The sequence below is a fragment of the Ornithorhynchus anatinus genome, chromosome 12 (assembly GCF_004115215.2).
Source record: "Ornithorhynchus anatinus isolate Pmale09 chromosome 12, mOrnAna1.pri.v4, whole genome shotgun sequence".
In the NCBI taxonomy this organism is placed as follows: domain Eukaryota; kingdom Metazoa; phylum Chordata; class Mammalia; order Monotremata; family Ornithorhynchidae; genus Ornithorhynchus; species Ornithorhynchus anatinus.
In genome coordinates this window covers 22,802,698-22,829,815 of record NC_041739.1, presented here as the reverse complement: position 1 = coordinate 22,829,815, position 27,118 = coordinate 22,802,698, and the positions used below count along the sequence as shown (strand labels likewise).

At 40.9% G+C, this 27,118-nt stretch overlaps 1 protein-coding gene across 16 annotated transcripts in view; it reads right to left on the bottom strand.

Moving 5' to 3' along the window:
- Positions 1-933: 933 nt before the first annotated feature.
- IQCM (IQ motif containing M) overlaps positions 934-27,118 on the bottom strand; it is a 370,600-nt gene continuing 344,415 nt past the window's right edge. For 10 of the 16 annotated variants that reach the window (XM_029076889.2, XM_029076891.2, XM_029076870.2 and 7 more), the window contains 4 exons: positions 8,478-8,561; positions 7,183-7,345; positions 4,221-4,422; positions 934-1,083 (listed from right to left, as the gene is read on the bottom strand). The gene's annotated coding sequence lies outside the window, so the exon portion shown is untranslated. The remainder of the gene's footprint in view (positions 1,084-4,220; positions 4,423-7,182; positions 7,346-8,477; positions 8,562-27,118) is intronic. The other 6 variants (XM_029076881.2, XM_029076878.2, XM_029076884.2 and 3 more) reach the window with 6 other exon arrangements.

Sequence of the window (27,118 nt, the reverse complement as noted above, 5' to 3'; positions counted from 1 at the left end):
CAATCTTTTGCTTTAAGGCAATGAATCAATCAATGGTATTTATTGTTTGCTGTGTGTGGAGTTCTCTACTAGGCACTTGGGATAGAGAAACAGCGTGGCTCAGTGGAAAGAACCCGGGCTTGGGAGTCGGAGGTCATGCGTTTGAATCCCGGCTCTGCCACTTGTCAGCTGTGTGACTGTGGGCAAGTCACTTCACTGCTCTGTGACTCAGTTCCCTCATCTGTAAAATGGGGACTGACTGTGAGCCTCAAGCGGGACAACCTGATGACCCTGAATCTCCCCCAGTGCTTAGAACAGTGCTCTGCACATAGTAAGTGCTTAACAAATACCAACATTGTTATTATTAAACTAGATTAGGTAGACACCATCCTTGCCTTCCAGGAGCTTCCAGTCTAATAGGAATGTGCCAAAACTGAGTTCCACTAAACTTAATTTTTATGTAACATAGACTTTAATCAGTGTCTGCTCAACTTCAGGGGTTCCTGTAACCCCAGCTGGGGCAGGGAAGCTAGGCTATGAGGAAGTTTTCTAGCAATCAAATCAGAAGTTCCATGAGTGATTATGCTGAACTATTACTAGATTGGCAGAGTGTCATTCATACCAGCTGCACAGCACTGTGGTGTTCCATCCGGTGGAACCAGAAGGAGAAGGGCAGAGTCTGGCTGCTTCATTTCTTATCTGAGGTCATGTGTCAAACTTTCATATTTAAATACCATTCATTTAACCAGAAAAAAAGAGCAAAATAAACTCTGAAGACTTTGCGTTATTTGCCTTGGGGAAAACTATTAGCAGAATGCCAAGAACTCCTTTTGGTAATTTTTATCAAACATTAACAGACAGGTTCTATACACCAACCTCTGCAGTCCTGGATGTCTAACAGAAGGATTTAAAATGGTCTCATGTTTTGTAATAATGACCTGTTAAAGACTCTTGTTCTGCAATAATGACTTGATAATTTATTCGTTCACGTAAGAAGTCATCATTCACTGTTTTCACTGATTCATGCATTTATTAGGTGTGTCTGTTGCCAGATCTCCATGAGTTGGATTCCTTGGTGTCTTTGGAATTTGCAAGGAGGACCCTCTGTGCAAGCAAGAACCAAAGGAAGAAGAAAACAGATTTACCACACTTCAACAGTAAGATCTCATTTTTTCTACACACACTCCTAATCAACAGGGATTGAAAGAAGGAGGGAAGGAGTCATGTTGGAGCCAGTGCAGTTCCTAGCTATTCGGCTGCTAAACAGAGGCAATTTATTAGTAAATCCAGCTTAACAGTTGTCAGTTAGCTGATAATTTGCATTCCTAATGCTGCTCCTTGCGGTCTTCATTATTCACCCGGACCTTCACAATCTTGGGGCACTTATGTGATTTGGAGTATTTAACCTCTTGGATCAAGTGAAGTGAAGCACTGAATTTTAATCAGGCGAAAAGAAATCTTGGCAGAATGGGACTTGCAGAAGGGAGAGGTGGTTTGGGGGGGAGGCAGGGGAGAAGGAGAGAGGCTATGTGCAAACTGCAGATCCAGTTGTGCGAAATCCCTGCTTCTTTTCTACAAATGGTCTACAGTGGGAACTATTTTCCAGCTATATCATTTGAAGGTAATACATGTCCCTGGGGCTGAAGACTGCATATGGTTTGTATTCTGGAGTAGGTGGAAATCCTAGTGTCATAGAAAGTATGTTACAGGTATGGGTCAGTTTGCTCTTTACAATCAAGTTGAAAGTTTCAACTAAATCTGTGATGAAAATTCCACTTCCTCCACCACTTGCCATTAGTCTCAAATCATTTTTTTGCACAAGAAATGTGTTTAAAATCTACTATTCCCCAATTCACGAAACTCTGGAATATAGTTGAGATTTACATACAAATTGTGGGAATTAATTGTCTTTACTATGTCGAAAGAGGGCTTGGAAAATGAGACTTTAAAAAAAAGGATGGACTGAAAGACTATTTATAAAACATCACGCCCAGCCCTGGGAACTGGTTTAACCTTGGCAAAATGGTGTTGATAATATAATAATAATAATAATGTTGGTATTAAGCACTTACTATGTGCAGAGCACTGTTCTAAGCACTGGGGTAGATACAGGGGAATCAGGTTGTCCCACGTGGGGCTCACAGTCTTAATCCCCATTTTACAGATGAGGGAACTGAGGCACAGATAAGTTAAGTGACTTTTGCCCACAGTCACACAGCTGACAAGTGGCAAAGCCATTTCTTCTGACAATATTCATTACCTGTTATGTAAATCACAGTTTACAGGTTGCACATTCCCAGGGGGCTAAGGCTGGAGTTTTGAGGGGGTTTGCTTGCTTTTTTTGTTGCTGGGGTTTCAATAAGTAACAGACTTAAAATTAGTTAAGCCTAGGGAAGCAATGCTAACTATGTCAGAATTCTCTTCCCTTTCTTCATCCCTTCTTTGAGTCTTCTCATATTGTTCATTTAAACCCACAGGCTGTGTAGCCTTGCCCAACAGGACTTGCCAGATGCCTGGGAGCTTGAAGGATCCTACATTTTTCATGGCTTCCAGAGTCTCTCTTAACTGTCTCTTCCTAATGCCTGCAGAATGGCTCTCTCCTCCACAAACTTTGCCCCTGAGAGTCCTGTTCTTTGAAAATGAAGCCCATTTTGAACAGGAATCTGGCTGGTGATGAGGGGACAATCCTTTTAGGGACCTCGAAAGGAACTGAGGGATAATGTAAGGGCCCTCCTCCATGAACAGAAATGCAATTGCTGGGAAACTAATGCTGGATCAGGTGCACATTCTTGAGTAACTCTGGGCAGCTGAACTGAACTTCAATTTCCTCATCTGTGAAATGGGGCTAACGTTCATGGAATCCAGGCAACCGGCGATAGTTTATTTGGCCCTTTTGTCACCTGTGTGCTAATTAATTGGAGTCACTTGGCACAGAGTAACCAAAAGAGCCATTTAGAAGTGGGACCAGAACAGCATCTAAACTTAACTAAGGTCTGTCAGATCTGTAGTTCATACAAAGAGCTATCTAACTCTTGTAATACAATGTTTAAGTCTTCCGTTCCCTGCCTCTTGTATTTATTGATGATGATTTTACAGAGCCTGGGATGGGTTGGAAAAGATTTCCCATCACCTCAAGTGGTGCAGCAGGATAAGGAAGATAAAAGAATGAGATCACTATTGTAGTTTTGCTCGGTATTAAGAAAATGAGGCTCCTGACACCTGTCCCCAAGTTAGCATTCAAGAATGGGTAAGAGGAGAGCTTATCACTATTTTCTTACTTCTCAAGAGTTTTAAATGGTTCCAACTTTTAAGAGCAAATGTTTAGCAGCTTAAAATATTTCCAGGAATTCAAAAATCAGTGAACCTTATGCAAGTGTAATGGCAGGTTTGGCTGTTATATACCCTTTTTGCATTTCTTTTTTTCTTTATGGTCTTAGAACAGTGCTTGACACATAGTAGAAGCAGCGTGGCTCAGTGGAAAGAGCACGGGCTTTGGAGTCAGAGGTTATGGGTTCGAATACCAGCTCCGCCACTTGTCAGCTGTGTGACTGTGGGCAAGTCACTTAACTTCTCTGTGCCTCAGTTCCCTCATCTGTAAAATGGGGATTAAGACTGGGAGCCCCACGTCGGACAATCTGATTCCCTTGTGTCTACCCCAGCACTTAGAACAGTGCTCTGCACATAGTAAGTGCTTAACAAATACCAACGTTATTATTATTATAGTTAACTCTTAACGAAGTGCTAAGGTAGTTATGAGTCAGATCAGACACAGTCCCTGTCCCACTTGGAGCTTGCAGTCTAAGAGGGAGGGATGATTGAATTCTTATTTTATGGTTGAGGGAGCTGAGGCACAGAGAAGTTAAGTGTCTTGCCCAATATCACACAGCAGGCAACTGGCAGAGGTCCTTTGACTCCCAGTCTCTTGCTTTTTCCACTAGGCCATGCTGCTTCCCAGCAGGGTCACTTGATACCAAGATCACTGCACTAGAATTGGGGTACAAGAACTTCTGCAGAATTACTGCTCAGTAAATACTTGAGCTGTAAAATGCTGTCCCTACTGTGCTGAAAGAACAAATTCAGTTTGATAGTATTTTCTGCTCTAGGAGGACTTTCAGAATGCGTGTCTACTTGTTCATAGAAACCAAGCCAAACTCTGTCTTTCACTGATAGCAGTCACCAAAGCAACAGTCTGAAATTGAGCATTTTGCAGAGCAGAATCTTGATACGAAGGGTCAAATTACCTGTTCTCTAAGGTGTGCCACCTTCTAGCTACAGTAGCTGTCCGGTCACTTTTCATAACATTTTTTTCCTCCAATCCTCTCCTCCCATCCCATGAATATGCTATTAAGGAATCTCAAGCTGTGGTTTTCCAAGGGAATATGGAGATACCTGACGTTCCCCAAGGATGTTCTCCTGTGCTCTCTGCAATTCTGGTCATGCTTCCTGCAAGTGAAGGAGAGGAAACCCTGTGATTAGTTACACTCACATAATGCAAGCCTGATTGCTAGTGCTATTCCCTCTACCCTTTGCATCCCTGAGGGCTTGTTTTGCCTCTTAATGCTTCATAAATTATTTTCACTGTAAGATCATCAGAGGGAGAGTAAGAGCAAGATATAGGGATGGAGAGAGAAGGGGGAAAGAGAGTGAAAGTGTGGCCCAGATAAGGTGACATAATTGCTTTCCTTGCAAAATGAACACCAATGGATAGCCTAGTGACCGGAGTAGGTTTTATTTTTTTAAATGGTATTTGTCAAGCACTTAGTGCCAGGCATTGTATTTAGCGCTGTAGTAGGCACAAGATAATTGACAAGATTCTGGCCCACATGGGGAGCATAGTTTAAGAAGAAGGAAGAATAGGTATTGACTCACCATTTCACATTTGAGGAAACTGAGGCACAAAGAAGTGACTTGCCCAATGTGACACAGCAGGCAAGTCATGCAACAGAATTAGAACCCAAGTCCTCTGATTCCCAGGACAGGACTTTTCCCTAGAGGCCAAACTGCTTCTGTGGGTTTGAGAATGAAATCCTACCTAATGAAAAGGTTTTTTTTTCTTAAGTTGTGATGTTGTTGTTCCCTTTTGTTTCTCTTTCAACCTACTCAAAATACCTTTCACATTTTTCCCTTCTTTCTATCCTTTCCATTAGGAATTCACATGACATAGTTTATACCTGTCCTTTGAATTTGATGCTACTTAGGGTGAGATTTCATTCTTGGGGGTTGTTGAAAGGTAAGCCTAGCACACTGCACCTATGAACTTGTAGTAGGACACTTTACTCTTACAGATACCACCACTGAATGGTCACACTGTCTCCTTCCTCTTACAAGAGACTAGAATGGACCTTATTTTAGGATTGGGAAAAGAGGGGAAAGGCATATTGTACCACGATCTGATCACGTGCTTGAATTGTTCTGCAGGAATGATGATGATTTGAACATAACATTATTAAAAGGTCAATGAGGTTGAAGTTCTCAATTCCTAAAGAAGAGGTGTTTCAACCCAGAGGCATACTGTAGAGTTACAGAAGCTCAATCTGCTCTTGTGTTTTGATTTACTTCTCCGTCTGGACTCTCACTCTGTTCTAAACAGACACCCCGAATGTTTTTCCAATTTATCAATAGCTCTTGCCAAAGAGCATTTCTTTTTCCATCATTTTCCTGAAGCTGTGGTCCTGCTAATTCTTCCACTTGCTATTTGTTACCTGTTCAAAGTGCATCTGTTCCACAGTTTGACGCTAGTGGACATTATTGATTCAAATCATGTCCTCCTGTATTCTGTAACAAAGCTTGTGATGTACACATAATTATTTCTGTTTCACCTCTAGTGGGAAACTTTCAAGCAAGTGGAAAACAGTTTGAGTGGTACTGGGCATCTAACCTTTTCTCTACTCTTTAGATTTGTCACCTAGTGTCTATTTTATGTACATCTGTGAGTTTACAAGTTATCCAAAACTTCAGCTTTTCTTCAACTTTCATATGATGCCCTGATCTCTGAAGTCTGATCAGCATATTGGTCTTTTTTCCAGGAGCTGTGGTGGGGCTGGATATTGATTCTAGCTGATTAAGGTCCAGTTATTGACCGAGTTTTCAAGAGCAGTCTCGCTAATGTCAGTGGGACCTAGTGGAAAAAGCATGGGACTGAGTATCAGAGGACTTGGGTTTTAATTCCCAGTTCCACCACTTCCCTGCTGTGTGACCTGAGGCAAGTCTCTATGCCTCAGTTTCTTCATCTGAGCGCTATTTGACAGGGATTGTGTCTGATGTGATTTTATCTGCCTGAGTGTTTAGTACAGTGCTTTCTGCTTTCTTCCCTTCAAATTTCAACATCTCTCCAGTGTTGGAAAATGTTCCATAACTTCCCTTGATAATCTATTCCAGCACTGGACCCTAAGAGTTCCACTTAAACGGAAACTTTTCTGTGAGAGTTTATACCTGCATGGTCATTTTCTTTTTCTCAGTGGAGTTAGGGAAAAACGGGTCACCTCATGTATCATCTTTAAGATTTGGCAGGCTATTAAATCATCTTTCTCTCTTCCAGGTAAATAATCCCAACTCTAATCTTTCCTCACAGGGCCTATATTCTAATCCTTTAATAATCATTGCAGCTTTCCTCTCAATCTCTTCCAGATTCTCCTCCTCCCTCCTGCAACGGAGGTCTGATCTAGGCCTACCTCTCTCATGTCGGTCTGATAGAGGGGTTTTGTTCATTGAAGATTTGTTAATTACTGGATTGAGTATTGTGTAAAATTAAGTTGATAATATTCCTGGAAGAAGCAAAACACTGGGCACATCAAACTAAATTTTCTCATGGGTTTCCAGTCCCAACAGGAAAGGAGAAGAGAGAGTCATACAGATTCAGTGTGTTTTGAAGTTTGGAGATAAAAAAGACTTTTAATTAACTGGACCCTGTAATGTTCAGAGTTGTATTTGTTTTCAGTAAGAGTTACATCATTTCGTAATTAGTTGGAAAGAAAACACCATTACTAAACTGACATCTGAGTGTTACCCCAAATAAATGTTAACCTGTAATAAATGGAATCTCATGCTTCCTGCAGAATCCTTCTTGCTGGTTTACATGCAGGAGCTGTCTTGGTTTTATTCTAGCCTGAGGTAAATTGCTGTCGAGTAAATGTGGTTCAAGGTCAAAAATCAATTAAATGGAAATTACAGTTATTTGTTTAAGAAGTTCAGGTAATATTTTACATTATAAATCTGTTGGATGACAGTCCACGTGGATTAATCAGCAACCCGTTTTCTCTCTGGTCACGACTTAATTCTGCTTTCGACAGGAGAAATGAAAAAGGAATAATTATAAATTGTTCAGTTCGAGTGGTGCATTTAGAGGTCTTCCAATGAAATTCTCTGTCTGAAAGCAAAATGGAGTTGTTGTTATTATGTAGAGTAATCTGAAGAAAATCAGATTGTTTCAATTCAGAGCAAGGAGAAAAAAAATGCAGCCCCCAGGTCAGTCACATCAACTCTGCTCTGGCCCTTTACCCCAGACCCATTTCACTAGAACCAAAGACTGACATGCTACATACATACATTGCTTAATAGAAGTCTTATCGAGGGGTAAAGAAGTGCAGTAGATCATAGATCATCACCATTTTATCAATCTCTGGAAATTGCAATCTTGACATTAACTTTGAAATCAGTCTGTCAGTAAGTACTATTGAATTTTCCTCATGACATTTTTAATATCTGCCTCTTTCAGTCCATCCAAACAGCCACGTCAATGATGCAGACGCTTGTCATAACCTGGATTGATGACTAAACCAACCTCCTCACCAGATTCCCTAAATCCAATCTCTTCCTTCTCCAGCCAATACTTTGCTCTGTGGCCTGGATCATTTTTCTAAAATATCACTCAACACCCCTCTCCCAATGTCTCAAAAACCTCCAACGTCAGAGAAAGATGCCTTTATTCCCCACCATATTGACATCCTCTTAATCACTGCTGAGGTACTGGGAATAAGCTTCCCGATGACTGTAGTAGCCTGGTCTGGGGGGGGTCACAGAAATACAGCAGAAGACTGTGGACTCAAGGCAGCTTCTACATTTACCTTACTGTTGAAGTAGCCCTGCCTTTCCACATTGTACAATAGAAACATAACTACCCTGAGTTACACTGATTACCCTTATTTAAGAGGCAGTTCTTATTTTGTAATGAAACAAACAGAATCTTTTAGCATTTCTTCCTTATCATTTAATAGAAATAAGGTTTCTTTCGATATATGTGGATTTATGAAGTAGCTATCGGATTAGTACGCATTCACATGACTGAGCTCTCCTGCCACAGATGGGTACAGCGGTATAGTAACTGCAGACTTCATCTAAAATATAGATTTTTCATCTTTAAAAATACAAATAGAAAATAGACCTCTTTGAAAATTATAACTTGAGAGTAACTTCAGAAGCAATATCCTACATCTTTCATTGTTCAAGTTGCTGACTATCCACAACATATGTATTTACAGACTAATGAGAGTGTTACTCACCTTAATGTTTGGCCTTGGGGGGTGGTTGTATCAAATGCGGTGTTTGGTTGAAGGTAATATAGAGGATACTGTAACCTACGGAAGCTTAATTAAAAATAAATGTGGAAAATTGTTTAAAAAGATTGTACACAGTGATTATCTCAAATTGCCATGGGAAATACTGCAATGCCTCATTAAAAGACACATTTAGAGGATTTTTTATACATCATTTATATTCCAGCTTAGGAAAAAACCCTCACTTCCAAAAAAAGTATCAGGAAGAAATCTGCCATCACCATTTATTTGATGGATCCTGGAATAAAACGCCTATGTTTTAAAATGCTTTTCAATACACATCAACACTTTGAAAATTCTTTAAAAGAAAAACACCAAAACTTTTTGGGAAAATAAAATTAAACAAGTCAATGAATGAGCTGCTAAAATATGCATAGGAATACGCTCTACAGTTAAAATGGAGTATATAAAATGATCATGCAGAAACTCAGATTTTTCAGAAGGAGTGGTCCTGGGATTTGTGATGAACCCTAGAGACACTAGGACAGAGATGTTTTTCCAAAGTTTCCATTTTTCAATCAATCAATCGAACTTATTGAGTGCTTACTTTGTACAGAGTACTTTGTACTTCGAGAAGCAGCGTGGCTCAATGGAAAGAGCCCAGGCTTGGGAGTCAGAGGTCATGGGTTTGAATCCCGGATCTGCCACTTGTCAGCTGTGTGACTGTGGGCAGGTCACTTAACTTCTCTGTGCCTCAGTTCCCTCATCTGGAAAATGGGGATTAAATGTGAGCCTCCCGTGGGACAACCTGATTACCTTGTATCTACCCCAGGGCTTAGAACAATGCTCTGCACATAGTATGCGTTTAACAAATACCAACATTATTATTACAGAGCACTGTAATAAGCACTTGGAAGAGTATAATACAACAGACTTCAAAGGGCTAAAGAATGCTCTCCTCGACCTACAAGTAAAGCATTTTCCTGTTCTCAGCTCTGTCAGGATCAACTATCTTTGGACTTTTAATCCTGGGGTCCTGCAGTCTGAGACAAGGAGCACCACTACCCAGGACCCTCAGGAAAGCAGCTGAATTTCCAAGTTTGGGATCTCAGGGGTGCTTTTCCTGAGAGAACTGCCAATGTGTTTCACAGGGAAGAATTGTGACTCTCCTCAGAAAGTACTGAGCAGTGCTTTGATGGAAGCGCTTAGAATTCTCCTCCAGACTGTGAGCTCCTTCTGGGCAGGTAACATGTCTACCAACTCTATTGTATTGTACTCTCGCAAGTGCTTCATACAGTACTCTACAAACGGTAAGTGCTAAATAGATACCATTGATTGATTACGCCAGGGTAGCGGAAATGGGGGTGGCTGGTGCCATAAAGGGAACTAAAGCATGTTTTTGACAAATAATTTTCTGTTCACAACATCCAAGGACAGGAGATGGTTAATATGAAGCACAGGTGAGGTTGTCGTATATCTTAGGCACCAACCGATGTCTGATAGCCAAGACTGGCAGCCCATCTGAGTGAGATTTGGGATTAGAAGTTGTCTGCCATTAAAGCCTGAGTTTGGTTTACTGAGACATTCTGCATGAGCAGCAGGAAAAAAACATTTTACTTTTCAGAAATAGAATGAGGCAGAATGTAATTTTATGAAAACCTCACTCTAGAGTTATTCCAAATGGCTTTGCAAAATGGATAAACAGGTTTGATTTATGCTTTGAGGTTCAGGGAATTAAAAAAAAGGAATAAAAACAGTTTAGTGTTAATACTACTAATTATGGTTAGATATTATTTAATGCAGCAAAAAACAGAAATACCAAACTCTTACTGTGATCATTTTATTGTGACTTTGGTGAAGGACCATAGTTTTTAATGATTCAGATTAAAATAATTTTTGAAAGTAAAGGAAATGCTTAAAACCTAGGTGTAATTCAGTGTTTATCACCTTCACACATCCACTGTCAATACAGATCAGTTATTCAGTGATAAATATGAAATTATTATTCTTCATCTTGGTTTGAAGTTTATGAAACATAAAGGATGTTGATAGGACAAACAGAATTTTTCACCAGATCCCACAATACTAGGTTGAAGGGATCCTACAGTCTTGGAACCTTGATTTAAAACAAATCAAAGGAAAAATAGGGAGTAAACCCAGTGGATGCATTATCTCAGAAAATTGTGAAGGCAGAAAATAGCTAAAGTTTCCAGAAAAATTTACATAAATGCAATGACTGTCTATAAATTGATTATTAAATGTGTCTTTTGAAGGGGAAAGTGAGAATCTTGCAAGTCAAAATGGATAAGGCCAAGATGAATGAAAGATATAAGACAGTATTTTATATTTTCTCCCCTTTACACCCTAATTCTATTATTTCTTTCCCCCAAGCAAACCTACTTGCCATCTCTAGCTCTTGACTCTTCCACCTCTAGTTGACTGTTCATACCTTTTCCTCTGGCTGAAATCACTCTGTCAGTGTTTCCAAAGCATATCCCTCCTCTTCTTTAAAATCCTTTTTTTAAAAAGCCACCTCCTTTGGAGCTTTCCCCAGCTAAGTGCTCCACCATTCCATTCAGCATGGCTTAGTGGAAAACAGAGGGACTTGGGAGTCAGAGGTTGTGGGTTCTAATCCTGGCTCAGCCACTTAGCAAATGTGTGACTTTGGGCAAGTCACTTCACTTCTCTGTGCCTCAGTTACTTCATCTGTAAAATGGGGATTAAGATTGTGAGCCCCATGTGGGACAACCTGATTACTTTGTATCCACCCCAGCACTTAGAACAGTAGTAAGCGCTTAACAAATACTAGCATTATTACTATTATCATTATTCACACCATTTATATACCTACCTCAGTCTGCTTATAAACTTTTCTTTTACTCCTTCACTGGTTTTCTTATCTTCTTGGAAAATCAATTCTCATGCTTTAAAGCTGAATTCCATCGATTAATTTCCTTATCTTTCCTATTAGACTGTTAGTTGTTCACTGGGCAGGGATCAGAACTTTCAGTTGCCCTCTATGTTTCAAGAGCTAGAACTCTCCACACAGTAGACACTCAATAAATACTGCTGATCAATCAATCAGTCATATTTATTGAACACTTACTGTGTGCAGAGCACTCTACTAAGCACTTGGAAGAGTACAAAATCACAATGTAACAGTCATATTCCCATGCCCATGAGCTTAGTCAACGGCAATAATGCTGCTGATAGGTTAAGGGATAAAGTCCTAACCTGATTATTAAACGAGATGGTCAGTACTCTTTCTTGAAATGTCTTTAGGCAATCCCAGTAGAGGCAGGATATCGAGTAGATATATTGATCTACCCAGTATGGCATCTTATGTATATATCCTAAACATAGAAACCAAAGCTCAAAATCAATTTTTACGAGCTTGTAGACAGATGGGCCAAAAGAAAGGATGTTGCCCACTTTCATCATCATCATTATCCATGGTATCTGTTGAGCAGTTGAAATGATATAGCCAAAAACCAGTGAGAGAATGAGGTAATTTAGAAAAGAGTCTTTGGGAAGATCGTGAAGGTAAGAGGTAGAATAGAAAACAGCACCTGGCCCTGCAGATATCAAAAGCACTATCTTTGTGTGCAACGGTACACTATTACTGGTTTCTGCCTCCATTCCTGCTAGACACATGGATACAATTCCACTGTCAGTAATGTCGTCTTCAAACAAAAAGGACAGCTATATATAGACACTGAGAGATTGTCAATAGAAGATGAAATAACATGTGGGCCTCTGAGGTTTTCTTTATGATCTGAAGCAACTTCCTGCCAAGAAAATGTTAATAAAGAAAGGCATAGATCTTTACCATGCTTTGAAAGATGGAGAAAGCTGTGACATTAATAGCTTTGACCTTGGCACGAGCTAGGCTCTCACAGGTTTACTGCCTAAAGAGTGAAGCAGTCTTTGTAAAAGATTACAACTCACTGTGAATAATAATGTTTGAGATATCCCCCCGAACACTTCATAGTATTATCATTTATGTACCTGGAACAAGCCGAGCTTCTCAGTAATGGTACTCAGAGCCTTACTTAGGACCAGTCCCAGGTGGGCAGCGAAGAAAGCTTAGCTTTCTTCAACTATAGGAGGAGAGAATGTCTCTGGAAATCACTTTCCCGTAGAGTCATAGAGCAAGTCGAATAATTCTGACACCTAGCTGTATCCAAATTTATTGGTGGAAAAGGTATTGAAATACATTTTTAGTGTTTGGGAGGAGTTTTCGTAATTCAAATATAGGTGGGTGCTGAATTCAGAGATCTCAGGCCACAGTATAAAACTAAGCCTGGTTTTAGACTTCCTTGTTTGATTCAACCCAAGATAGTGAACACAAACCCTTCCTGCATTAAATAGCACCGCTCAATAATGATGGCAGAATGGCCAAAACCAAGAGGCAAACCCTTACCTACAGATAGGAAATCCTTGTTTCTCAAAGATGAAAATGTGTTCTAGTCCCTTCATCATTCCAGCTCTCCAGTTGAATGGCACTGGGAAGAAGTAAGTTGTCATAATTTGGAGTTAAGCTGAAAGAGTTGAGTTGTGCCTGTGTATATCTGTCTGCCTATGTTTGTCACCGTGATTGGGTTTGTCTGTGTATCAACCAATTTGCAGCTATTTCACGAGAATGCTGGGAATTCTGTGTTATACTTGTGTTTCACTCCCAGCCTATCTGGATCCCACACTCACCCCGAGACTCCCAAAAAGTGGAGGTGGAGTGTGTGGGGCCTTTAAAAGTCTAAAGAGGCTATCAAAGAGGTGGCCTGTCCTCAATCTGCCTACTCTGATCTCTCCCTCGGTTACCACATTCTGATTTAGTTTCAAAAGAATAAATGAAGTTATAAAGATAATACTTCTGCTAGAAAAGTACCTTTCAAAAATATGTTCTCATTCCATGCAGTCATGACTGCATGACTTTCTTGACTTAGTGGATTCCAACATTGATTTTTTAAAAGATTCTCAACATTTTGCAGTTTTCACACTTCCTAGATGATTACTTCTAACCATGCTTTCTCCAAAAATATGAGGACTGCAGAAGCTAGGGTCAGAGAATAGAAAGAAGGGGCAGGGTAAGAGGCAGTGCACAAAAAGAAAGGGAAGATGCAAGGAGTTGAATTAAGAAACTCTCGTTAGGCAGAACCCAGAATATTCGAGGACAGTCTTAGCCGAACTGCCAACTAGATTCTAGAAACTTTGTCAAAAGTGACAGAATCTCTCTTCTACTGCGCCTGCTATGCCTCATCTTTATGAGCAAGATGGCCAATAAAATAGCTATTTCAAATATTAAAATAGAGAATCACCTCAAGTATGGTCATTCATTGTGATGTATGTGATGGATCCACATCAATGCGTTAATAATAATAATGATGGCATTTGTTAAGCACTTACTGTGTGCCAAGCACTGTTCTAATGTGTTAAATTCCCACATTGTCACACAGTTGGATTTGAAAATGTTTTCATCTTCAAAATGTGGCAGAGCATTCAACTGATTTTGAAGCTTAGATGCTTGAGGGATAGCAACAAGATTATTCTTCTTTGATGTGGGAATGTACTGGATTTATAGAGAATCATTCTTCTAAACAGCTCAATTGAACATTTCAAATCATCTGGATCACTTCTTTCCTGGAAAGAATGATCTCACATGAAGGCAATGAAAGTTCTGCTGTTGTACTTCAGCTAGAGGAGAAATTCCAAATGATTAGATCTTGAAGGACTACTGTGCTGTCACCTTCATGCTAAAGTTCCAGAAATCCTAGCAGTGCACTCTTTGTGATCTAGAGGATTGTAGAAATATCACCTTAGTCCTTTCAACAACAACGTGAATGCTTATAGGAGCCTAAGCATGAAGGCCTGGCATGAAGCACTTTCTAAGTAAATGTTCAGGTTGTGATTGTTGTCATAAATTTACAAGCACTCTAGCAGTATTATCGATCAATCAATCTTATTTATTGAACACTTACTGAGCTAAAGTGTAGCGTTATAGTGTAGCCTACTGGATAGAGCATGGGCCTGGGAGACAATGGGTCCAGGGTTCTAATCTTGGTTCCACCACGTGTCTGTTGTGTGACCTTAGGTAAGTCATTTCATTTCTCTATGCCTCAGTATCTTCATTTGTAAAATGGGGATTAGGACTGTGAGCCCCATGTGGGTGGAATAGGGATTGTGTACAACTTGACTTGCTTAAATCCACCCCTGTGCTTAGTATATAGTGCCTGGCACATTAAGGGCTTAACAAATACCACAGTTATTACTGTGTGCAGAGCACTGTAATAATAATAATAATGTTGGTATTTGTAAAGCGCTTACTATGTGCCGAGCACTGTTCTAAGCACCGGGGTATATACAGGGTAATCAGGTTGTCCCACGTGAGGCTCACAGGTAATCCCCATTTTACAGATGAGGTAACTGAGGCACAGAGAAGTTAAGTGACTTGCCCACAGTAACTTTAGTACAGTATTATACTGTACTAAATGCTTGGTGGAGTACAGTATAATAGAGTTGGCATTCCTGTGCATCATATCAAAATGCTTGCCCCTTCCCTTCTTCCCTCTCTAACTGCACATCTTCAGCTATTCTCTCTCTAATGGCTGCTTCTCCACTGTTTTCAAGCATGTTCATGTATCCCTATCCTAAAAAAAGAAACAAAAAACCCTCCCTTGACATCATGGCTCCCTCCAGTTATTGCCCCATCTCCCTCCTCCCATTACTCTCTAGACTCAATGAACAATTGTCTACAGCCACTCTTTCCACTTCCAATCTACCACCTACTTCACCCCACAGAAATTGCAATCTCAGAGGTCACCAATAGACATCTTCTTGCAAACTCCAATGCCCTCTACTCCATCCTAATCCTTCTCAACCTCTCAGCAGGCTTCGACCCCATCAACCACACCATTTTTCTGGAAACATTATTCATCCTTAGCTTCACTGACACTGTCCTCTTCTAGTTCTTCTGCCTCTCTGGATTCTCATTCTCAAACTCTTTCGGGGGGGTCCTCCTCTGCCTCCTTCCTCATAAATGTGGGAGTCCCTCAGTTACCTCATTTGTAAAATGGGCATTAGAGACAGTGAACCCCATGTTGGGCAGGGACTATGTCCAACCCGCTTGTATCCACCGCAGGGCTTAGTAGAGTGCCTGGCACTTAGTAAGCGCTTAACAAATAACATTATTATTATGAATAATAATAAATTCTGGGTCCCCTTCTATTCTCCATGTACACCCACTTCCTCGGAGAACACATTGTTCCCATGGCTTCAGCTACCATCTTTATGTGGCTGATTTCCAAATCTACATCTCCAGTCTGATCTCTCTTTCTCTGAGATCTCCTATTTCCATTTGCCTTCAGGACATTTCTACTTGACTATTCCTCTGACACCTTAGATTTAAGTAGTCCAAAACAGAAGTCCTCATATTCCTACCCAAACCCTGTACTCCCCTGACTTTCCCATCACTCTAGACAGCACCATCATTCTCCCTGTCTCACTAAACCATAACCATAACATTATTCTCGATTCACCTAATCCACGAATTCAACCTGTCACCAAATCCTGTCAATTCAATCTTCACACCACCACCACAATCCCCCTTTATTTTCCATCCCAACTGCTACCATGTAAATCCAAGCATTTATCCTATCCTGCCTTGATTACTGCATTAACCTCTTTCCTGACGTGTCTATCCCCACTTCAGTCGGTACTTCACTCTGCTGCCTGGATCATTTTTCTACAGAACCATTCAGTCCATGTTTCCCCACTCCTCAAGATTATCCAGTGGTTGCCCATCCACCTCCACATCAAAAAAAAAAATTCTTACCTTAGTCTTTAAAGCACTCAGTCACCTTGACCCCTCCTACCTTACCTCCCTGATTTCCACAATGCAGCCCATGTATTTCACCCTTCTAATGCCAGCCTACTCACTGTATCTCATTCCCATCTAGCTCACCTCCGACCCCTTGCCCACATTCTGGCTTTGGCCTGAAACTTCCTCCCTCTTCATATCTAACAGATGATCACTGTCCCTACTTTCAAAACACATCTTCTCCCAGAAGTCTTCCCTCACTAACCCCTCACTTCCTCTACTACTCCCTTTTGCTTCACCCTTCCATTGCTAAACATCCCCTAGACTCTAAGCTCATTGTGGATGGGGAAGGTGCTTATTTATTGTTATAGTGTACTCTCCCAAGTGCTTAGTACAGTTCTCTGCACACAGTAAGTGCTCATTAAAAACGGATGAATGACCTAGGATTTGCACCCTTGTTCACTCTTCTCTCAGCCTCATAGCAATTATGTAAATATCCGTAAATTAATTTATTTATATTAATGTCTGTCTCCCCTCTAATTGTAAGCTCATTGTGGACAGGGGGCATGTATACCAACTCAGTTATATTGTACTCTTCCAAACACTTAATACAGTGCTCTGCACACAGTAAGCACTCAATAAATACAATTGATTGATTGATGGAAGTAACTCCATTAACATGTAAAAAAATATGTAACAAAGAGATTCGGCTTCTGAACACAGGTTTTGATTCTGGGGAAAGCCTTTTCATTTTCCCATTTCATTTTCCATTTTCTCTCAGAAATAACTACATACCTGTTTTGGAAATTAGAACTGGCTGAACTGTTCTTTCACCTCACTTCCCCCAGAAGTAACACCGCGCCAAGTGCGAGACTTACATATCCAGCAATTTCAAACCACCAACACCATCACTGACAACAGAGTTAATTTGTTTCTGGAAACTTCCCACTTTGCACTATAGGTTCAGACCCGTGGATAAAGAACTACCTTGACTCAATTATCATAAAACAATTAAACAATCTTGTAATGCTCTCTGGGCATCCCCAAGCTTAGTTGGGACTGAGATGATGAAATGAATGAGGAAGAAAGCAACAGCTTGGACCATGTAGTACTTGAAAGTCCTTGGTATCAGTAATGTTGTGACCAGGCCATACACTAGAACTGTGGTTTGGAGAATATCAAGGCAACTCAGCCCAAACAATCATTCTACCTCAACATGGAGTTCAAATTATCAGGATAATTTGGGGCCCCAAATTGGGACTCAGTTATCTCATCTGTAACATGAGAAACAACATTAAGAGCCCCATTTGGGACATAGACTGTGTCTAACCTGATTAGCTTGTATCTACCCCAGTGCTTAGTACAGTGTCTGAAGTAAAGTAAGTGTTTAAACACCATAAAAAATACAATTTGGCCTAAACTATCCTTAAGTTTCAGATAAAAAAGCAATCCAAAAAACATTTGTTTGAAATACCTAGATACTTCAGGCCAAGATATACTGGGATACATGAACTATCTAGGGGCTATCGATACAGCTTAAGAATTTAGGGTAGGTCTGTGCAAGAAAAGGTTCAATTCAAAGAGAAATCAGAAAGAAGTAGGGAAGAGGGAGACCAGTTTCCCTTCTTCAGAATGCAAAATTTAAAAAGACTGTTCAATACAGAGTCAGTGCAAGATCTCTAACAAGGAGACACCGTTTCCCATAACAGGACCCTGACTCTCCAAAAATAAGAGTAGGATAACCAATTTTTAAAAAGAATCTGTCTTTATATATGGCATCTGAAAACAAAAAGAAGTAAATAAGAGTTAAAGACCTGGAAGTTAATCTAGAAATCAGTGGAGCCAATGTTTCCTGGAACTCCTCCAATTTCAACTGCACAGATGCTCTGCCTTAACAAGGCCAAAATGGATACACCATTTTGTAGCCTTTTTTGGCATCGGGGCTTGTCATTGAGCACATGGAGTAGAGGACTGAGTAAGCTTCTCGCTGGAGCCAAGAGGTATAATACTGAAGAGTAGCTATATACATTGCTCTTAACCCCTACTGTGAAGGGAAACAGGAAAGCAAATATTTGATGTACATTTGATGGCAGACAAATATAACTGCAGTGCATGCAAAATCTAATCAGTTATTTTAAGACTCAGGGGAAACTCAGAAGTTTCCCAACAGATGTTTCCATACTGTCAAGCCACGCTAAATATGGAGCCCTTTAAAAAGTGTTATGGGTTGGACTTGACTTTGATGGCGAATAGAGGCAATCACTCTCTGAAAGCTGGAAGCAAGATCTTGGATTTAATTTTGGTGAGATAATATCATTGGTCTACACGCAAGGAAACAGAAAATGGAGTCAGCTGGAATCCTGAAAGTGTTCCTTGATAAATGCTGCAAACACATACTGGAAGGGTCAACATAAAAAGAAAGATTAAAAAGAAATCCCCAACAGGAAACTTGAGTTACACTGGAGGGACAGATAGCCAGAAAAAAAAAAAAAGCTCTCCACAGACAGAGAGCTAAATGACTTCAGTGTTCCTCAAATTATACTTGGGGGACAATCTACAGAATTATGTGATAAAACAACATAGCAGGCTCAATTATTAAATCATCAAGAAATTCAAGAGGATACTTTCCTATATCATTTGCATTGCAGGACCCTTCATTTGGGAAAATCCTGAGCAGAAATATCTGCAGTGGGAAAGAAGTTTAGCAGATAAAGCCAGATGAAAATTAGAAGTTTAGCAGATAAAGCCAGATGAAAATGACCACTGTCCATTTTCATGGTAAGCTTCCTCAGAAATACATGGAGGGTTTCTTTTTTCCTTTAGGAATTAGTTTGGGCAGCCTAGAGACTATGGGCAGCCCCAGACTTGCAGGCCTTTGTTGGGGAATAAAAGGGTTATCATTGAGGATGGGAAACACACAGTGGAGACAAGGGAGTGACAGGTTTATGTCTGCCAAACAAGACCAGGGAGTTAGGCTAGAATAGAGATAAAAAAGGAATATAAAGCTAGCGCACATGTACTAAGGGACAGTAGTGAGAACTAATGCTAAAGCAGAGAGAAAGTAGGACAATGATCATTCATGGCGCTATCTACGAGCCTTGGCCACGCCTGGACATAGGACATGGCCTAACATATGAACTGTAAAAGGGATGTCTGGAGGAGAGATGGATTTTCTTTGTGACTATAAGCATCACTTATCTGAGAGAGACGTACCCTGATTCATTTTCTTTCCTCGAGCCATATCCTCCAAATGTCTGTCTCCTTTTGTACACTGCAAACTCCTTGTGGGTTGAGATCTTGTCAACCAACTCTACTTTCCCAAGTGCTGTGATAGCAGACCACTTGCATGTCAATCCTCCTCCCCTACCCCGACTCCTGGAGTGCCTATTTCAGGGCTGAAAAAATACCACAGATCAATTGACTGATTGAACTACCACCTTAGGACTTACAAGTAATAACACTTATGGTATTTAAGCACTTACTGTGTGCCAGGAACTCTACTAAACGCTGGGGTGGGTACAAGCAAATCGAGTTAGACACGGTCCCCTTCCCACATGGGGCTCACAGTCTCAATCCCCATTTTGCAGATGAGGTAACTTAGGCCCAGAGGAGTGAAGTGACTTGTCCAAGGCCACACAGCAGAGAAGTAGCAGAGCTGGAATTAGAATCCAGGACCTCCTGACTCCCAGGCCCATGCTCTATCCACTACACCATGCTGCAATCTATATTCAACTTTTGTGCATCTATGTACACATGCTAAGCAATCATTTTTTCACCTTTCCATCTTTCCCTTCTCTTTTTCTCTCTACCTGAAAATTAGGTGAGGTTTCTCTCCCCAACTAGACTGTCAGCTTTTTAGGTGCAGGGATTATGCCTCATGTATTCTCCCAAACCCTCAGTAGAGTGCTATGAATACAGAAGAAACTCAGTAAATACAAATGACTGCTTGAAAGACCATGCCCGCTGAGGGAAGAGTCTGGCCTTAAAGTCAGAGAGTGGCAACTCTGTTCAGAAATTCCTGCCATACCAGTTTCCCAATTCGAGATTTGGAATCATTCAGAATGGCACCTTTTAGTACCTGTCACTATCTCTTTCGGAGTGCAATCACCATTCATTCATTCATTCATTCATTCAATTGTATCAATTGAGCACTTACTGGGTGCAAAGCACTGTACTAGGTCCTGGGGAGAGTACAGATATCCATCAGTGATATTTGAGTGCTTATTATAGGCAGAGTCCTGAACTCAGCACCTAACACTGTACTAAATGCTTAGTGCTGCACTAGAAGGCAGGGAATATGTTTGGTGTCTCCATTCGGACCACACTCGGAGAATCTCACTGTTTGATGATGATCATGATATCACCATGCAACCAAGGGGAAAGCTGACCAGTAGATGTTGGGACTGGTGGATGGAAGCTATCCTGGAAGCTATTTTCAAATATAGCTTTAAGGAAAATTATCTCCATCTGCTTTCTCCTCCCTCCAGCCTTATGGCACTTGTGCACATAGCTGTAATTTATTTAGTCATATTGTCCCCTCTAGATTGCAAGCTTCTTGTGGACGGGGAATGTCTGTTTATTGTGGCAGTATACTCTCCCAAGTGCTTACATAGTGTTTTGCACACAGAAATCACTCAATAAATACGATTGATTGACTATTAGACTGTGAGCTCCATGAGAGGCAGGGACTGCGTTCGACCTAATTAACTCTAATCTACACCAGTGATTAGAACAGTGCTTGACACATAGTAAGTGCTAAACAAAGAAACAGTGTAGCCTAAGAGAGGCAGTTTAGCCTAGTATATAGAGCACAGACCTCAGTCAGAATGAACTGGGTTTCAATCCTTACTCCACTATTTGCCTGCTGTGTGACGTTGGGCAATCCACTTAATTTCTCTGTGCCTCAGTTACCTCCTCTGTAGAATGGGGATTATGACTGTGACCCCTATGTGGGACCTGGACCTTATCCAAACCGATTACCTTCTTTCTACCCCTGCACTTAGAACAGTTCTTAACACATAATAAGGGCTTAATAAATACTGTAAAAAACACCAAAAAACAAATGTAACAATAACAATGATCATAACAATATCTTGTAAACCAGATTTTATCCAGAAGTGGATCTAATGCTACTTGCTGGTCCTAATTCACCAGGAAGTTAACATTCCACTGGTCATCGCCTTCCTCGTCTCTGCCCGCTTTCTGATGTAGTCATTCGGTAATGGACAAATGTTACCACTGAAAACGGCAGGGTGGAAAAAAAGGTTTCAGGATAGAGAGTACAAGAGCAAGAATAAAAATAGGGGCAAATTGGAGAGGATGAAACTGAAAACAAAGAAAATTACCACTGTGAGCATTTTCTATTAACCTTCTCTAATGATTGATTATCCATTCCAAGCACAGATATATCAATCTGGGGAAATTATAGAGGCAATGGATAAGATAGCAGCTGTACAGCTTGCCTAATGACTCTGGACTCACAACCCTTTTCAGCTGAGTATGGAGCAAAGCTGCTTCGTGGAGCAGCACATGAGGATGAAGAATTATGTGAGGTCGGGTTAAGAATACAAATGTCTTTCACATCGGAGAAAAGAAAAGGACTCTAATGCCCAACACTCCCAAGAGCTGGGGGCTCATCTGATGCTTCCTAGATCATGGGAACACTTAGCAAAGTTTGTTAATAATGATTTACTCCTTTGCTCCTGGAAGGCACTCCTGGAGTAAGCATCTAAAGCCCTGAACTTTATTAGAGAGTCAATATTTTAGATGCAAACAAGCTCTCTTCTGTCTCCTTAACGGAAATGGAGTTAAATAGGAGGGAGACACAAGAAAATAGTTCCTGACAGGCAGGTAATTAAACATTGGAACTGGCAACTAAGGGGAATTTCCATCCCTGGAAACTTTGAAAAGCAAACTTCCATCTCAGAAGACTTAGGCCGAGTGTCAGGCAGGGACCTGGACTTGATGCTCTCTTAAGTTTCCTTCCAATTCTTGCATTCTGTGATCATCTCATCCCATTTTCATTTTTCTGATGCTTGGGATTTTTTGTATAGGATTGTTGCCAGCTCACAGACAATCCACTTGAGTGAATATCGATTCACAGGCCTGGTGAGGCTGATGGTGGGGCAGTTCAGGGACCCATTATGTGAAAGGAGTTATATTTCACTGTGATCACACCAATATGGCACTTAGAGATTTCTCTTAAACCCATCTTCAAGTGCCAAAGCTTCAGGATAAAATGGAAAAAAAAAAAAGGAGCTGTAAAAATGAAACAAGGACCGTTTCCCTGGCTCATTAGATTCTTTGTGCCTGTGTCTCTCCCATGTGCACGGTATAGAGTGAGCTCGAAAAATTGTCCCAGAAACCCTTTACACCTTTTACTCACTTATGGGTTTCTAGCTTTGGGTTTTATTTCCAAAATGGTGTTGGACCTGGGAAAATAATGTTAAAAAATACCTTGAGCACCTTTGTTGTTAACTAACCAGAGATGCACCACGTATGATTGTGGGGAGGGATTGTGGGTTCAGGTTTCGTATAAATATTTTTGGTCAAGAACTTGGGCGGCCGTCCATCATTTTCATTTGATTTCTGCCTCCGGAGAATATCAATTCTTTGAGGTATTCAGAATCATGAAAAGTGAAATAGAAAAAATTCGCATTCTATTCTCTCCTACTCACTGACTAATCCACCCACTCACCTACAGGCAAAAGGTCAACAATTTCATCTCATGTCATTAAAATATTTAAAGAAAAATAAGCTCATTAAATAAAGGCAAAAGTGAAAACTCCATGCTAAAAACCTACAGGCAAAAGGTCAACAATCTTATGTCATGTCATTAAAATATTTAAAGAAAAAGAAGCTCATTAAATAAAGGCAAAAGTGAAAACTCCATGCTAAACACACACACATACACATCCCTGCCAAGTATACTTTTCTAAGTCTTTCACTTTTTTTTTTAAGAGGGAGTAGAAGTGTTTCATTTTTGCACTTTTTACATATTTATAGGAACATAAATATGATAAACATATAAATAGGAATAAACAAAGTAACTGAAGGAAAATCGAAGGTGTTCTTTAACCCCTTTAGTGGCAATACATTGGCCAGATTGTAATTATACTGTGCCTCTGACTAGAGTTGACATTAAAGAAAATATTATTAATTGTATTGCAGCTATTGTTACTGAGTGCCGTGTTAACTAAGCCAAGGACAAAAGGAAAAAGCAAGACTATAAATGACTACAGAAATCACATGGCTTAGAAAAGGACTGGCCTGAGTTGCCCTATGTGGGTCAAGTCCTAGCCAAACTGCAGCAGCACCAGATGGCACCCCAGCTTTGTACCCCACCTCCCCAAGCAACATGAAAATGAAGGTGCTGGGGCAAGGAGAACGGGTGAGGAGGATTCGCATGACCTAAGTTAGTATGGCCAGATTTTAGGTTGAGAATCTAGACTCTTTCTTCAGCTCACTACACCTGTTGTGCTCCTTCGGAGAAGGGAGGCCTGTGTCTGGAAATGTGAAACATTTTCTAGACCCCTCTAATTAAGCTTTTCTGAGAGACTAGCAGTAAAATAAGGGACAATCCCCTATCAATCAATAGTGTTTATTGAGCATTTCTTGTGTGCAGAGCACTCCACTATCTACTTGTGAGAGGACAATAAACATGCTCTCTGCTCTCAAAGAGTTACGAGGGACAACATCTGGAAAAACCTACTCTGAACTTTTCTAGAACACCCAGTTCTCCTTAAACATCAGGTTGCATTCCGTCAGAACCCCACACTAACTCAAACTCACACTGTAATGCTCACACCTAGATGACTGTCACCTGTGCACAACCATTTTCTTCCAACATTGCATTACAGTGTCAGGCACATGTGAGTTGCTGGGCGTCTATTCTCTAATTCTGCAATAGTATGCAAGCAATCATAATCATTTTTGATTGCTTATTTTATGCAGAACGTTGTACAAAGTATGAGGTAGAATACAATAGAGTTGGTAGACATGATCCCTGCCCTCAAGGAGCTTTCAATCTAGTGGGGAAGACAGACATTAAAATATCTTACTCGTAAGGGGAGCAGAGGTCTTTTCTTGATGGACACATGATTTTAGGAAACACATGATTTTAAGATTTTTCTAACCAAAATGTAGTTTGGGCAAAACTGAGTGTGCTTGTACTTGGAGAAATGCTTGGGGAAAAGACAATGCGAGAGATAGGGGAGGTAACAGAAAATGAGAAGCAGCGTGGCTCAGTAGAAAGAGCACGGGCTTGGGAGTCAAAGGTCATGGGTTCTAATCCCAGCTCTGCCACTTGTCAGCTGTGAGACTGTGGGCAAGTCACTTAACTTCTCTGGGCCTCAGTTACCTCATCTGTAAAATGGGGATTAAGACTGTGAGCCCCATGTAGGACAGCCTGATAACCTTGTATCCTCCCCAGGACTTAGAACAGTGCTTCATACATAGTAAGCGCTTAACAAAATAGCATCATTGTTATTATTATTCATAGCTCCGATGGCCTTGCCATCTTCAGCTCACAGCAAACACTGGCTTCACCCATTCCTTCATTCATTCATTCAATAGTATTTATTGAGTGCTTACTATGTGCAGAGCACTGTACTAAGCGCTTGGAATGAACAAGTCGGCAACAGATAGAGACAGTCCCTGCCATTTGACGGGCTTACAGTCTAATCGGGGGAGACGGACAGACGAGAACAATGGCGATAAATAGAGTCAAGGGGAAGAACATCTCATAAAAACAATGGCGACTAAATAGAATCGAGGTGATGTACATTTCATTAACAAAATAAATAGGGTGATGAAAATATATACAGTTGAGCGGACGAGTACAGTGCTGAGGGGATGCGAAGGGAGAGGGGGAGGAGCAGAGGGAAATGGGGGGAAAAGAGGGTTAAGCTGCGGAGAGGTGAAGGGGGGGTGGTAGAGGGAGTAGAGGAAGAAGAGGAGCTCAGTCTGGGAAGGCCTCTTGGAGGAGGTGAGTTTTAAGTAGGGTCATCCTTCAGATGACCTCTAGACTGTAAGCTCATCCTCTAGACAATAAGCTCACTGGGGGCCGGAAATGTGTTTGCTATATTGTTATATTTTACTCTCCCAAGCACTTAATACAGTGCTCTGGACACAGTAAACGCCCAATAAATACAACTGAGTAAACGCCCAATAAATACAACTGACTGACTCACTACCTCATCAGCTGAGGTTTCTTACCTACATGTCTTTCTCCTCCATTATTTCTTAGCTTGAGCTTTATTTTTAAGGGTATTTGTTAACCACTTACTATATACCACGCACCGTACTCAGCGCTGGGGTAGATAGAAGTTAATCAGGTTAGACACAGTCCCTGTCCCACATAGGGCTCCAAGTCTTAATCCCCATTTTACAGATGAGGTAATTGAGACCCAAAAAAGTGAAGTGACTTGCCCAAACAAGGCCACACAGCAGACAAGTTTAAGGATCTGGGAATAGAACCCAGATCCTTTTGACTCCCAGGCCCGAGCTCTATCCACCAGGCAGTGCTGCTTTTCTGCTCTTTTTGAGCTCTTTCCCTTTCCAGTGCAAATCTCCTAACGACCAACTCCCTCAACCTTCCTACCTCCAACTGATTGCTCCCCATGTTTCTTCCACACTTGGAAAGTTCTTCTCCTTTGGAGACTCACCAAATCTCTTCCCTTTTTACCATACCTTCTAAAAGGCCACTGATGAATCCCAGATAAGCCATTCCCTCAACCCTCTCGGCTTTCCTTTGTTCTTACTGATGTATTTGTTCTTGATTGCTTAATCCGCTTGGGGTTATTACATCTAGTCTCATTTATCTCTTGCATATCAATCCATTTATGTCTGCTTGTTGACCACCTTAGATTGTAAATTTTTTTAGAACAAAGATTGCCTCTTTTACTTCTGCTGTATCCTTTACAAGGACCTAACACACTGTTCTGCAAATAGGAGTCACTCAAATTCTATTGATGATACTGAAAAAGATGAGGAGGAGGAGACAAAAGAGGTTTCTCCCCTCTCTCTCCCTATAACCCAGAATTTAGAACAGTGCTTGGCATATAGTAAGAGCCTAACAAATACCATAATTATTATTATTATTATAACCTAGCCCACACAGTTCCCTCATCTAATACCCTTCATCCCTCATTCTCCCCTCACCAGTTATTGACCCCCTAGCTCACACTCTTCCTTCTGCCTCGAACACCAAAACTCTCCCAAACTTCAAAGCTCTGTGGAAATCGTATCTCCTTCAGGAAGTGTTCCCAGGCTAAACTACCATCTGCTCCCACCCTATTTAACCCTCCACTGCCTCAAACATGCTCTTAGTTCCTCCCTTAAGCATTTACCCCACCTCTTCCCCCACACAGCACTTATGTGCTTTATGTTCGTACACTTTGCTATTTTCTTTACTCAAAATGTATTTTAATGTCTGTCGTCCCTGCTATATGATAATCTTCCTAAGGGCCAGCATTGTGTCTACCAACTATATTATACACTCAGAAGAGCTTGATACAGTACACTGTACAAACAACTGCTCAATAAATACCATTGCTATGTTGACTGTTTGAAAAGGAGGAGGACTAAATCTCTGAAAAATACCACTTACTGAGCTAGTTTCTTCCAGTGCGACCTTGATTCCCTGGGAGTAAGTTACGCACACTCAGAACCTGTAGGGACTCATTTAAGCCACTCGAGGGCTAACCAATAAGCCATTACTGAATGCAAATTCCCCAAAGTCTCTAACTCTCTCTCCTGAGGTCACTCTTGCACCTGGAGAAATCTGGCTAATACAATACGTGGCTCGGTGGAAAGAGCCCGGGCTTGGGAATCA